The following is a 13,460-nucleotide window of genomic DNA, read 5'->3' as shown; positions in this document are numbered from 1 at the left end:
AGCTCTCTTATATCTGCTAATGCTCCCTTTTAGGCAGGTCAGCTCTTTGCTTCTGATTTCTTCTTTGAGGGAGGACTCTGTTGCGTTCTCATATTTTTCATGAAGGTTCCCTATGCTATCAATAGCCCCCTGACCGTAGATTTCGCTGCTTCCCATACTGTTGTTCGGGGAGGTCGCTTGTGTCGTTTTGCTGAAAGAAATCCCTGATTTCGAAATCAAGTGAGTTTCTAAAGAATTGGTCTTTGTATAGGGTGTTATTGCAAATCCACCTTCTGTCGAATTGCAGTGCTTGGTCCTAGGTCTAAGACTACAGTGGTCATGTCGTGGTCTGACCATCCCACCAGCTCAATACCCACTTTCACCTTGTTGTTCTCTTGTGCCGCGTCTATGAAGATATAATCTATTTGGGTAAATGTATTGTGGGGGGGGAATAATATGTGTATGCTCTGGTCTGTGGGTGATGAGTTCTCCAAGTGTCTATTAGAAAATGTTCTTGTAGGAGGGGTTGTAAACGCTCCTTCACTAGCGGTGGTGTGGCTCCTTCCCTGTATGAAATCCAATCTAATGTGGGGTCCATCACCATTCTAAAGACCCACCGCAATTTAGCGCTCCTGTTCCACCCATCCAAGAAGGCAAAGAGCTCTCTGCTGAAGGGTATCTGCTGGCTATTGGGTGCATAGGCCAAGCACAGTGTGACTGCTTTTGATCTAATGACACCATTGATCTCTAGGTAACTCCCATCAACACTCTTATGGGTTTGTATGTTCTGTATCCCCAGTGATGCCCAGTATATCATGCCCACTCCACCTTTCTTTTTGGGTCCCGATGCCCATATGGATCCCCCCAGTTACCTTCCTTTAACAATAAACTTCTCTCCTTTCTGGAATGTTGTCTCTTGTACAAATAAAACACCTAGTCCAGATCGGTTGAATGCCCTAACCAGCAAGGATAATTTCTGGGGCGAGTTAAGGCCTTTCATGTGTAATGACCCGAACCGGACTAAGTTAGCCGCCATCGTTATAGCTTTCAGGTATTGTAATGCTTTCCCACTTCTCGGGTTCTAATAGTCGCCTTCCAACCTCTAAAGCCGTTGCCGACTTACCAGCCTTGCTTCTCTTCAGTTGTGTCATCTTTGTAGGTGTTTTCCTTGCTATTGTCTCTAGGTGTGTACAGTGCTGAAATTCCCTGTACCCTGTCCCTTTACTCTCTTCCCCTCTTGAATTTTCCCACCTTCCCTCCCCCGCACCCACTAAACTGAGAAAGGAGAAACGGGTGAGTTTCTCCTGATGGAGGAAATGCCCTAAAAGGTAACATAGGGCCCCACTGTGGGGATCTCCTTGGAACTCACAACAGGATTAATTTATTTTTAGCTTGCTCCTTAATGGCGCTTACAACTTACTAACCACAATTGAGTGCCCAGTTTGTGAGGTGCAGACTGGTGCCCCCTGTGGATGGCTCACACCTGCCAGAACTCATTAGGAGGAGTGGCTCACCATTGCTTCAGCGGCTCGCCCCAGCATGTAGATGACTGGCACCGGGGAGCTGAGGTATGGTGAACCATTAGGCTGTTGATAACCAGAAGTGCTGGAGCGGATCTCACGGGCGCCTCTGACAGTATGGGGAGGTTGCACTGGTGCACTCGTCAGCAAACTGCTGCCAGTAAGAACACACCATTATAAAAGAAGCAGCTTGGACACATTCCCTCTGAAGAACGTTCCTCGGATTCTGTGTACTTGCGCACCCTGCAACCATGGCTGAACAGGCTGCTAAATCCAGACCAAAAAAAAACCCACATTTAAAAAAAACAAAAAAACAAATCTGTATTTGTTGCCACTAAATCGGTAGGCAGTAAGACTGCTTAAAAAGCGGTATCCTACTGCCTAAATCGGTAGGGTTGGCAAGTATGCTTGGTATCTGGGCCCTGTGATAGCTGGTTCAGGTCCTTGCCTTGGTGTCTGGATCTCTGTGCTTGGGTGTCCTCTGCGGCTTGGAGCAGCTATAGTGTAATCGTGCGGTGCTTGGGTTTTGGTGTTATCCCCAAGTATGTCACATTGGGTGCTTGGGAGATTTCAGCAGGCTTGCCCTGCGTTGAGCACGCTGCTTGCCTCCCTCCTCACTTGTTGCGGTCTGCGGCAAGCCCTGAGCTTCTTAGTAGCTTCGCTGGGAGGATTGCTGTGTGGGCTCTGGACCCGCCGCTGGGCTTTTACTGCACCAACTGTGCGTTGCTCCTTGTGCGCGTGTTGTGCCTGACTTTTAATTGATAAAGCGTCAGGGGGCACTGACCTTTAGCGGGTTATTCTCTGTGTTGTAGTTGTAAATCTCGCCACCTCTTCTGCTCCTTATGCTGGCAAATGTGACAAGTCCCAGCGGCGAGATCACAGTCGCTGTTTCTTTTATTTTAAATGGGGAAGTGAGAGAATTCGCCAGAGATTTCGATGCTGCTTAGCTGTTTTGCATGCAGTGGCCATCCTCCAGTGATTCGCTGTGCCTCGTGCTGAGTGGGAGTTGCCTGTTGATTTAATATGTCCCTGTTACGCCTGTTGCTGCCCTCCTCACTTGCCATGGTCTGCAGCGAGCCCTGAGCTCACGGGTAGCTTGGCGGGGAGGATTACTGTGTGGGTTTTGGCCGCTGTTGGGCTTTCACTGCACCGACTGTGCATTGCTCTATGTGCGCGTGTTGTGCCTGCCTTTTACCTCATCAAGCATCAGAGGGAACTGATCTTTAGTGGGGTGTTCTTTGTGTTATATCTGCGGGTCGTGGCACCTCTCATACTCATTGTGCGGGAAAATGAGACAGGTCCTGGCGGCAAAGTCTCAATCATTGTTTTTTTATCTTCAATGGGGGATGTGAGAGGATTTGCAAGAGATTTCGCTGCTGCTTAGCTAATTTGCATGCAGCGGTTGTCCTCCAGTGATTCGTTGTGGCTTGCACCGAGGGGGAGTCGCTTGCTTATTTAATATGTCCCGGTTGCTGCCCCCTCACTTGTCGTGGTCTGCAGCGATCCTTGAGCTCCCGTGTAGCTTGGCTGGGAGAATTACTGTGTGGGCTTTGGACCAGTGCTGGGCTTTCACTGCACTGACTGAGTGTTGCTCTGTGTGTGCGTGTTGAGCCTTAAATACCCCCCGATGATGCTCTATGCGCAGGCCAGCTCATTTAACTCATAAAGCTCAGAGGCCACTAACCTTTAGCAGGGTGCTGTTTGTCTCATAGTTTTGGGTCGTGGCACCTCTTCAGCTCTTTATGCCGGCAAATAAGACAAGTCCTGGTGGCGAAATCACAATCGCTGTTTCTTTATCTTAAATGGGATACATGAGAGGATTCGCAAGAGATTTCGCTGCTGCTTAGCTGCTTTGCATGCAACGGCTGTCCTCTAGGGATTCACTATGCCTCACGCCAAGCGGGAGTTTCCTGCTCATTTAACATATCCTGGATGCTGCCTAGAGGCCTCCCGGGGGGTGTTTCTGTTCGGGTGGCGTTCGCAGCCTTTGACCATTTCGGCAGGGGTTTGGCTAGCTGGTTGTCTGCCGCTTCCCCCCTGTTCTTTCACTTTCTTCTCATGCTGGGCTGGGGTATTATATGAGCGCCGTCATTCCTGTGTGGGTTTCAAGGAAGACGAAGGCTCAGGCTGCCATGGCGTCTGCGCCCCCTTGTGGTCTCCCAGATTTATTTATTTTATATACCTTTAAGGAAACATCACAGGAGTTTAATCTAAAAGGACAAGGCAGCTCACTCATGCTATTAGATATATATTTCCTGTCATAGTACCTATTGGAGAAAGGGGGATTTTTAACCTTAGAAGGCTCAAATGATCTTTCCTTCCTTGGGGCATTTAAAAATGTCACACCCGATTTAACTACATCAAACTTAATGTGGGCTTTAGCCACATTATAACAACAATAAGCCATTACATGTCTTGGCAACTTTAAAAGATTCTTCCCTTCCTAGGATAAATCCTGTGTCTCATCTGTGAGAAACCTGAAGGTGTCTCACCCGCTAGTCCCCGGGGATCTGTCATCCAGGTTGCCAGGACACAGCCATAACTTTTGGATCCAGTTCCTGGAGGTGGACCAGTGTGGGAGGATCACCTGGATGAGCAGTCTTCCTGGGTGGGGGTGTCACACCAGATGGAGAGATCCGGTATCCCCTTCCCTGTAACACCTTTTCCCCAGGATATTTAGGAACTCAAACCCCGCCCCTTCCTTCCCGACACAAATATGGACTAACACACGAGCCGTATGCCTGACATGTCCCAACACAAGGGTCAGGCAGAGTCAGGCAATAACTGATCATTACACACACATGACTTCCATCACACTACCCCACAAAGATAAAAGGCAGAGCACGAAAGCACACTCTGGGCAAGGCAAAGCACACAAGGAAGCAGCAGTTCCAAGATGGCAGTTTAATACGAGGAGAAAGATGGCAAGAACAGAGAGGGGTTCAAGGTGGGAAGTGCCCTTGACCTCTACAGAGAAAAAACGTTACTTTCACAAACCTTTGAGAATAAGAAACATAAGACCTAGAATTAAAGCTGACGAAACCTTCAATGTGTGTCAGAGGTACCCGGAGGTTCTCCAACGTCGATAGCCAAGGCTGGGAGGAGTGTTTGCCGCTGTGGTACTTTCCTTGGCTCCTAAAACAAAGCAGCGCCAGTAAAGTCAGCACAGCCGGTGAGTGGGGGAGACTGACAGCAGACAGGTCTTTGTCAGAACCAAGGTTGTAAGCAGCAACATTGTATGGAGAAATGTAAAAGAGCACAGTGTGTGAAACGTATGAGACAATCGACGCAAATATAATTGAGCAGCAAAGGGGTGACTGAACTTTTGATACCAAGTTAGATACCGTATACAGAGCGGTACGCCTTCGCGTGGGTGTACATTCGAAGGTCTCTGTTAGGTATCCAACTGGGAGGTGGCAAATGTAAAAAGAAATTAGGAAATTGAATTGGTCATGCAAAGTGTCAAGCTAAACCCTGTGCACATTTGAAGGACTTCGATAGTTAATACAAATTGAAATTGGTCCGAGCCCGGCTGAGGGAACTAATGGTGTAAAAGGGATCTGAGCCCGGCTGAGGGTCATCTGGGGTGAACCGTGAGGCACTCGAGAAAGAATATTCTCTAAACATTGGAAAAGACGATCTGAGCCTGGAAGAGAGGGTTCCAAAGTAATAATTGTTGTATAAAAGGGATCTGAGACTGCCTGATGGGATCCAGGGTGAGTAAGAATCACCTGAATTGAGTACTTGTAAGAGAAAGGGAACTTTTCATTTGTTTTGGTACATCAAGCCCTCTGAACCAAGAGACTTTGATGAGTAAAGAGACTTGGGCACCGAATACCCTGATACTGGTAATTGAACTGTAACCTCGTACCGAAGAAGCCAGGGAGTGTGCTAAGCTCGAGTGAACCGCCTTGTCCCACACTGAAAACGTGGGAAAGGGAGGCCATCAGCCTGAACATCCTGACATATCATTTTTGTGAACACTTCTTTCTTTTTCATAAACACTACCCCACACTATTTGTATTTAGAGGTAAGGATTGGCATTAGATGCTTTAGTATAGGCCCTTTATTTTGACAAGACTCCACTAGGACTGCATTATTAATATTTGATGAATGTAGCTTACTCCCATGTGTAGATTTAGGATTAGACAGGCGTTTATCACACCCTTGTTGAAGTTCAATAAACACCCTTTGACTGTGGTCACTTGTGTCTGTCTTACTGTTGATACCATGCCTTCCTTACACATCCCACGGGATCTCCTCACCACCCTGGGCCCGCTCTCCTCCCAGGTGATCCTCCTGCAGTACATGACCCCCAAGGTCAGGATCAGGAAGCAGCTGCCTGTCCCTGGCACCCTGGGAGGAGACTTTAGGCAGGGGTTTACTGAAAGATCCATAGGATTCATCAGAGCACCGAGCGAGAGCAATTTACCCGGTGTGTCCTTCACTTGGTAACGGAGCGATCGTGTGCTGCTTGTGTGCGCCTGGGCAGACGCGCTGCTCATGTTTGTATGACAGATACGCCAATATTGAATACCAAACTGTTAGAAAATCACGGAGGTGGCAGTTAATGAAACAAATTAGATGTGATGTACCTTTTGTGAGTTTTTGGAGAGCTGACAACCCGGTGAGAATCCAGTATTAAGAACTAAGGCATGCAATGGCAAAGCCAAAAGAGAGGTAAAGCTGGGCCATTTGAGAACACCAAGCATTGCCAAAGCCAGAAGATAGCTAAAGCTGGGCCAAGTGAGAACACCAAGCATTGCCAAAAGCCAGAGGGGAGCAATAAGAACTTCAAGGGTTGTAGGAAGTGCTAATCCTATATTGAGACGAATGTGCTTAATCTAAACTCACATTGCCAAAACAAAGGTAGCCACAAAGAAAGACTGTATCCTAGCTACTGTTTAATCACTGGTACAGAAGGGATAGAAAGTTGTCAAACAAGCAGCCCTTCTGGAAGAAGTTATCCAGAGGGAGATGAGCATTGTTTGTAAAGTGAATGTTCTATTCGCTGAAAGCTGCATTTTGATACAAAGCAAAACTATTGAAGTTGTGGTTATTCTAAAATTGAAAGTTACCATTGAAGCACTTTTCTCTTTTGTTGAAGAAGTAGATAGACAGGCGAGTTTACCCATAGGGCAAGAAGTGATCGCCCAGAAGGAACATGTTGAAAGGATAAACCAGGTGGTAGAAGGTTCAAGTGCTTAAGAGTGGTACTAATAGAAACAACATTTTGAGTTGTGACAGCTGCAGAAGAGTTGGCTCAAGAAAAGCTACAATTCTTTCTGCAGTTAAAAGTGTGGCAAACCATCCCGACCAGACTATTTGTTGCTACTACAAATGTGGAACAGTTCTTATTGCAGGAGGAATGAGAATTTATGACTTTCTCAAGAATTGTGGTAAACCATTCTGACCAAATTACTTGTTGCTTGTACAAATGTGGAACAGTTCTTATTTCAGGAGGAGTGAGGGTTTATGACTTTTTTCAAGGTACTTTATTTAGGCAATAGAACCCGAGGGGGCGATAGAAGCCCTTTGTACGGGGTACTAATAGCAGTTCTTCTCGGGTCGAGAAATAGCAGTGCAACCGTTTCTTGACTATAGAATAAAAAAGATAAGAAAATAGCCGCCAGGGATTAGAGACAAGGGACTACACGTAGTCCCTTCTCCCTTTTCATGGTGGCCTGAGGGAGAAAGAAAAGGAACTGCGATGGACGCAGCCCCATCTGGCAATTCTCGGTGGCATCCTGGCCTTCGGGCTGCCGTATATGGTAAGTAGTGCCTGGTGGTCCGTGATGATGGTGAACTCCTTGCCAAACAGGAAGAGATGAAAGTATTCACAAGCCCAGTGTAACGCTCACCTGGTTCCCACGGAGGCGCGGCGTCGAAGGCGCAGAACTCTGAAGATGGACAGGAAGGGCCCCTCTATTCTGGCTTCCCTGGCTCGTTGGATACCCTCCTGTGCGTGAAAAGGGAGTATTACCAACTGTGGAACAATGCTCAAGCCTCCCACTCCCTTCCAACCCTCCACGATACCTCCTCCACGATTCCCCGTGAAGCCTCACCTTAGGGTTTGGAAGGATGAGCTCTCCATCCTGCTTCTGATGCAGGGGCGCGTTGAAATCCAGTTACTTCACTGGATTGAGGATTGATGGGAGTTCAGGTAGGCTTGACTGTTCAGGTAAGGCGCTGTAAAAGTTCTGTTCAAAAGTTCAAGCTTAATAATAATGTTCGTTGTCTAATTGCAGCAAGCGCTAATGCTTATGTCTTTTTCCCCTTAGGGGCCGGGGTTCGGAGTGCCGGAGATATGGCGCCGACCCAAAGTGAAACAGTTCTGGATGAGCGCTCTGGTAATGTCTTTGCATTCGCTCATTCAATGTCTTTGTCTTTTTTCCCCATAGGGGTCGGGGTCCGGAGATGCCAGGAAGCGGCAGGACCCGAAATGCAGTGGGAATAATCCAACAGGTAAGACTTAAAAGGAAACTGAGCTTTCCTTATTCCTTTTCTCCCTCTCACCTTTGTTCTTGTCTTTTTTCCTCTAGGCGCCGGGGCGTAGCTGAATCCGGAAGATCGCTGCTGAAGATGGAAGCGCCTTGCAAAGGTGAGTAAAATGCAGCGCTGCAGCGATCGAAACGAAATGCCTTTAAAATGATGTCTTCCTTTTCAGGGCCGTTGGAGAAATGACTCCGGGATGCAGATTTAGCAGGTAAGGGCTTTTCTTCTCCTATTCTCTTCCTTTCTCCCCTTGCAGGTGTTCCAGGGTGCTGGCAGGCGTGGCTGAAGTCAGGATGCAGGAGCTGACACGGTGAGCGTCCAGCTGCTAGGTGCAGAACAACGCGAAGCATGTGTGGCTGTTCGGGTGGGGTTTAAATAGCCTTGGAAGAAGTTCCTGGTATGTATCCTTCCACCAATCAGGTATGTAACCTTCCCCGACCACACCCGGGTGGTGAAGTAGTCCTACAGGTTAAGTAGTCCCATTCAGGCCTCAAGAGGGCCTGGATGAAGCAGCAAGGTCTGCATCAGGTAAGTGTGCACCCAAGCACTTAAACACATATCCTCTTCTATGAGCCTGGCGCCTAAGGCGCCAGGACTGGGGTCCGCTATGAGCCTGGCGCCTAAGGCGCCAGGACTGAGTCCAAAGGGCCCCGACTTGGGCCCGCTGAGACTTCCCTGGGGAAAATGATGTCTGTCTCTGGGGTTGCTGGGCCCGGCCTGGCTCCTTAGAGGTAGGCATCATGACACCCAGACGACCGCGAGGCTCTCTTTTTCGGCCTGTGAGTATGCCTGTTCCGTGGTCGTCAGGCTCCGGCTGGCGTATGCCACCACGTGTGTGATGTGTGGCTCCCTGGGATCTTTCTGGGTCAATATGGCGCCGAGTCCCACCGGGCTGGCATCCACTATTAGTGTCGCGGCTGGCGTCAAAGTATGCCATGTCTTCTGCCTGTGCGATGGCCTTCCTTATCGCTTCGAACGCTGCTTGACACTCCTTCGACCATGTGAATGGCGTGTCCTTCCGGGAGAGTAGGCGCAGGGGATTACTGACTGTGGCGTAGTCTTTCAGGTATCTGGAGCAATAGCTGGCCAATCCTAGAAACGACCTGAGGTCGGTGGTGTTCACGGGGGGCGTGGCTGAGTTAAGGGCCTCTACTTTTTCCGGGTCGGGCCTCATGCCTTTATCCGAGAAGATGTGCCCGAAAAACCTCAGAGATCCTTTCGAGAACTCGCACTTGGATTTGTTCAAGGTTATCCCTGCGTCGTCCAGTGCTTGGCATACCCTGTGTAGTGCTAGGTCATGTTCTTCCTGTGATTTGCCATAGACTAGGACGTCGTCCGAATAGTTCAGACAGTTGGGGACGTGTCTGATGACCTTGTGAATCTCCTCCTGAAAGATCTCGGCGGCCGAGGATATGCCGAAACTGAGTCTTTTGTATTGAAACAGGCCGAGATGAGTGACGAATGTGGTGATGTAACGGGATTCCGGTGCAATTTCAATTTGGTGGTATCCTTTTGTAAGGTCTAACTTGGAGAAGACTCTCGCCCCATGAAGAAGGTGAATCATGTCTGTGATCCTGGGCGCTTGATGCCTTTCCCTTTCGATGGCTGTGTTGGCTCTGCGCATATCTACGCATAAACGTATGGATCCTTCTGGTGACTTCTTGGGGACGGGGACGATGGGCGATACCCATGGCGTCGGGCCCGATACAGGTTCTATAACGTTCATTTTGATGAGTTTGTCCAACTCCTCTTCCACCTGTCTCTGGATATTAAACGGAATGCCTCGATAGTGTTGGGCCACTGGTTTGACCTGAGGGTTAATGTGGAGGTGTACTTTCCGGTTTCGCAGCTTGCCTAGGCCGGTGAAGAGTTTTGGGAATGATTGTTCGATTGAGTCCAGTTTTGTAAAGTACTTGTGGGCCATCAGCTGGTACAAGATGTGTACTAGTCCCATGTCTACTGCTGTCCGGAAGCTCAGTATACATCCGCTGTTAGCTTCTGTGTCTAGGATGTACAGCGGGATCTTTGCAGAGTGCCCTTTATGTGTGCATCTGACTGTGATCATGCCTTTGCATGGCAGGGGTGTCGTGGAGCGATAGGCGTATATGTCTACCGTGGCCTTTCTGATCTTTGGCTGTGTGGTCAAGGACTGATATGCGCTTTCACTAATAATGTTGACCGTCGCTCCGGTATCCACGAGAAACTTCAGTGGGGTGTCATTCACTTGAAGTGTCAAAATGGGGCTGTGTTGTCCTGTAGGGCCCACACGTAACCTTTCCTCCTCTGATCCTCTTCTGACGAAGGGGTGTCAGTACTGGTGGGGGATCTGGTCTCAACGTATCTTACAAAACGCCGCCTGTGTGATCGTCTCGTGTCCTCTGACGAGCGTTTATCTTCGCGTGTGTATCGGCTTCTGCAGTCGCTGTCTTCTTTCCTGGCGCGCCATCTTTCGCTGTCCACTGCAGGTCTGGGCGGGCTCTGGGGGGTGGGCCGACGCCTTTCTTGGTAGCGATGTTTGGAAGTTGTGTGGGTTGGGGCGTTCTTACACATGGCCCTGTAGTGGTCCATTCCCCCACATGCGGCGCACTTTTGCCCTACAGCCGGGCATGTCCCTGTGTGTGGGTATTCATAACCACATTTAAAACATGTGGCATCGGGGTGTTTGTTGCCTTGATTAGGGTGGGTATACAGTTTGTTAATCGACTCGGTGTTGTCACTGTGTTGGTGTATGGACACTTTTCCTAGGCTGTCCAATTGCGAGTCCACCGCTGCTTCCATGTGGGCCAGCGCCAGGATTTCTTCTAGCGATCATTGTTTCTGTAGGAGCTGCTTACGAAAAGGCTGTGAGAGGCATCCGGCTATTACTTGGGACCTGAGCGCCTCTTCATTGGAGTATCTATGGAATTCGCAATGTTTCAGTTTGATGCAGAGGCGCATCACAAAATTGTCTATTGATTCCCCTTTTTCCTGTCTTGTTGTGTGGAACATGTGGCGCTCATAATCCACGTTTGTATGTGGTGCAAAGTATTCGGACAGCTTGGCGTGTAGCTCCCCGTATGTGACTGTTTCTACATTCAGCAGCTCCCCCGCAATGTCTCTTACCGCAGGTCCCACTGCCATGAACAGTGTATTTTTCAGCCTTGTGTCGTCCGTCAATCCTATGGCACCTGTGTAGAACTTGAAGTCCTGTAGCCATATGTTCCATCTGGGCCCCAGATTAGAGGTATCTCTGATTTCGAATGGGTTGGGCATGTGCATGAATTTGGCTGCTCCCTCCTGGTGCGCGTGCTGGCTGTTGTCCTGTGCTGTGTCAGCATTTCCAGGCGCCGATCCTACCGCTCCCGAGGAGGATGCTGGCGTGGTCGCCGTGTCCGACATGACTGCGTTGCAGTGAAGAGTTCGTGTGTCGATATGCTGTGGCACCTGGGACTGTGCTTGGGCAGCTGCAGCAGCCCTTCTGCTGTGTGTGGTGAGTTACCTTCCCCACCTCACTGCTTCCTTGTGGTGTGGCCTTATGTCTTGGCCTGCGCAGCCTCACGCTGCACGTGGGAGGGAGGTCGTGATTGGCGCGAGAGGAGGTTTCCTCTGGCGCCACTCTCCCATTTCTTGCTGTCACTGGGCGCGCTGGCACGCCTTCGCGCGGGCACCCGTGTGAAGAGTTGGGGACTTTGTCACGTGGGAGGCGGGGCCGCCCGTAGTCAGTGCTCCCGTAATTCTGGGGCGCCGTGTGCTGAATCCAGGCCTTTGTCATGCGGGAGGCGGGGCCGTGTAGAGTCGGCCGTCGTGCCTGAGGCGCGCCGACGCGCTGAACTGCTCGACCGCAGACCTCGGCACGGTGCCAGCGGGAGTCCGTGCCCGCTCGTCACCAGTGTTGAGGTGCCGCTTCTTCCCGAAGCGTCCCCTTGGAGAAGGCCCTGCTTGCGCAGGAATGATACGCGGGAGCCGGGGTGTGATGCAACCTCTTTTATTAAACGCATCGGCGGAACTGCCGAACCTGCCCTCGTCCCTCCCCTTCCCCTGACGTCACGTCCGGGACGTCATGTCCTGTGGGACCCAACGGGGGTCCGCCCACACAACGATGTGGGCAACCTGACAATGAGGGCCACCCATGGAGGAAGATTTTGGGAGAGGTGCCGAGGAAGAAAAGGGAGGTGGGGGAAGGAAGAAGTGCAGAAAGTGGACCCTGAAAATACGGCAAATACTGTCAGAGAAGGTTCAGGGCCTGTGTCAGTTCAGAAGCATGCTAGCTGGTGCTCGGTTGAACATCTTAACCTAATAACTAGCCCATAGGATAAGCCAAGAGTAGAGAGAGGAAGTAGAAAGAAGAGGAAGACCCTGAGTATACCAACTTGATCGTAGTTTCACTCACAACACCAAGGTGAGTAGTGCCTCTCTTCAGTTTCTGGCTGTGCTGATGCATCTCATTTTCAGTTTCGGCCACTGAAAGGGCCTATCTTTGCCTTCAATCTCAGGAGGGACAAAGGTCTTTCCGTCCAAGAGAGCAAACCAATCTTCATGCTTAGTAGGGCCAATGCGTCATCAGTCCCAGGAGGGCCAACCCGTGTTCAAACACAAGAGAGACAAAAGGGGCCAAGAAAAGTGTGTCCCTGAGCACTCTTAACCACCATAGAGGAGGAGTAACAGCAATTTGCACTGGGAAATACAAACCGAGATGAGTATTATTAGAATACAAAAAGTGGACACAGGAATAAAGTCTTCTAGAAGAAAGGGCGTTTCCTCATGAGTGTAAGGAATGTTAGCAGAGGGAATGTTGTGGGTGCAGAATGAGAGTGGAGAACATTACAAGAGAACATAAGGCAAGTAATACGGTGGTTGGTGTGAGGGTGAGAACAGAGAGAGTTGTTGCCGCATAAAGATGTAATACAAGCAAATAAAGAAAGAAGTCACACATACTGGCTGTGTCCTGTTTTACTTCATTAAGAAATGTTGATGTGTGGCGGGCAATGACAAAGAGCCTGCACCTGCATGTGCCATGGATTTTGGCCACACTGTGAAGGAGATGTTGCCCTGACTGAGCAGGTACAGGGTTAGTTGCGAAGTCGAAGGGTGGCTGATTGGGACTCTCCAGACCAGTGTTGGGCAGGATCAGGGCTGTGCGTGAGCCAATGAGGACACAGGAAGTCCCCTAGCAGTGTAGCTGTGCATGTACGGGACAGAGTGTATGATCCAAGGACGCGTTGTCCTTTGTTGGCAATTGTTACTTGGCAATATGAGATGCGATAAGGATTTGACACGTCTTTTGTTTAGCTACATAACACGCTGCAGGATTTCACTGTGCCCCTCCCACACGCAGTGTAGCGACCAAAAGGGACACTCGCACACACAAAGGAGGGAAAATGCTGTAGCACAATTGGCCGATACTCTGAGAGGATTTCTTTTATTAGACCTTACAATGAACCAGCTATTTTCCATCCAAGAAACTGACCTCCAACATGGGGAGACCAA

The sequence above is a fragment of the Ambystoma mexicanum genome, chromosome 6q (genome assembly GCF_040938575.1).
Source record: "Ambystoma mexicanum isolate Mex_15411 chromosome 6q, UKY_AmexF1_1, whole genome shotgun sequence".
NCBI lineage: Eukaryota > Metazoa > Chordata > Amphibia > Caudata > Ambystomatidae > Ambystoma > Ambystoma mexicanum.
This window is presented reverse-complemented; position numbering follows the sequence as displayed.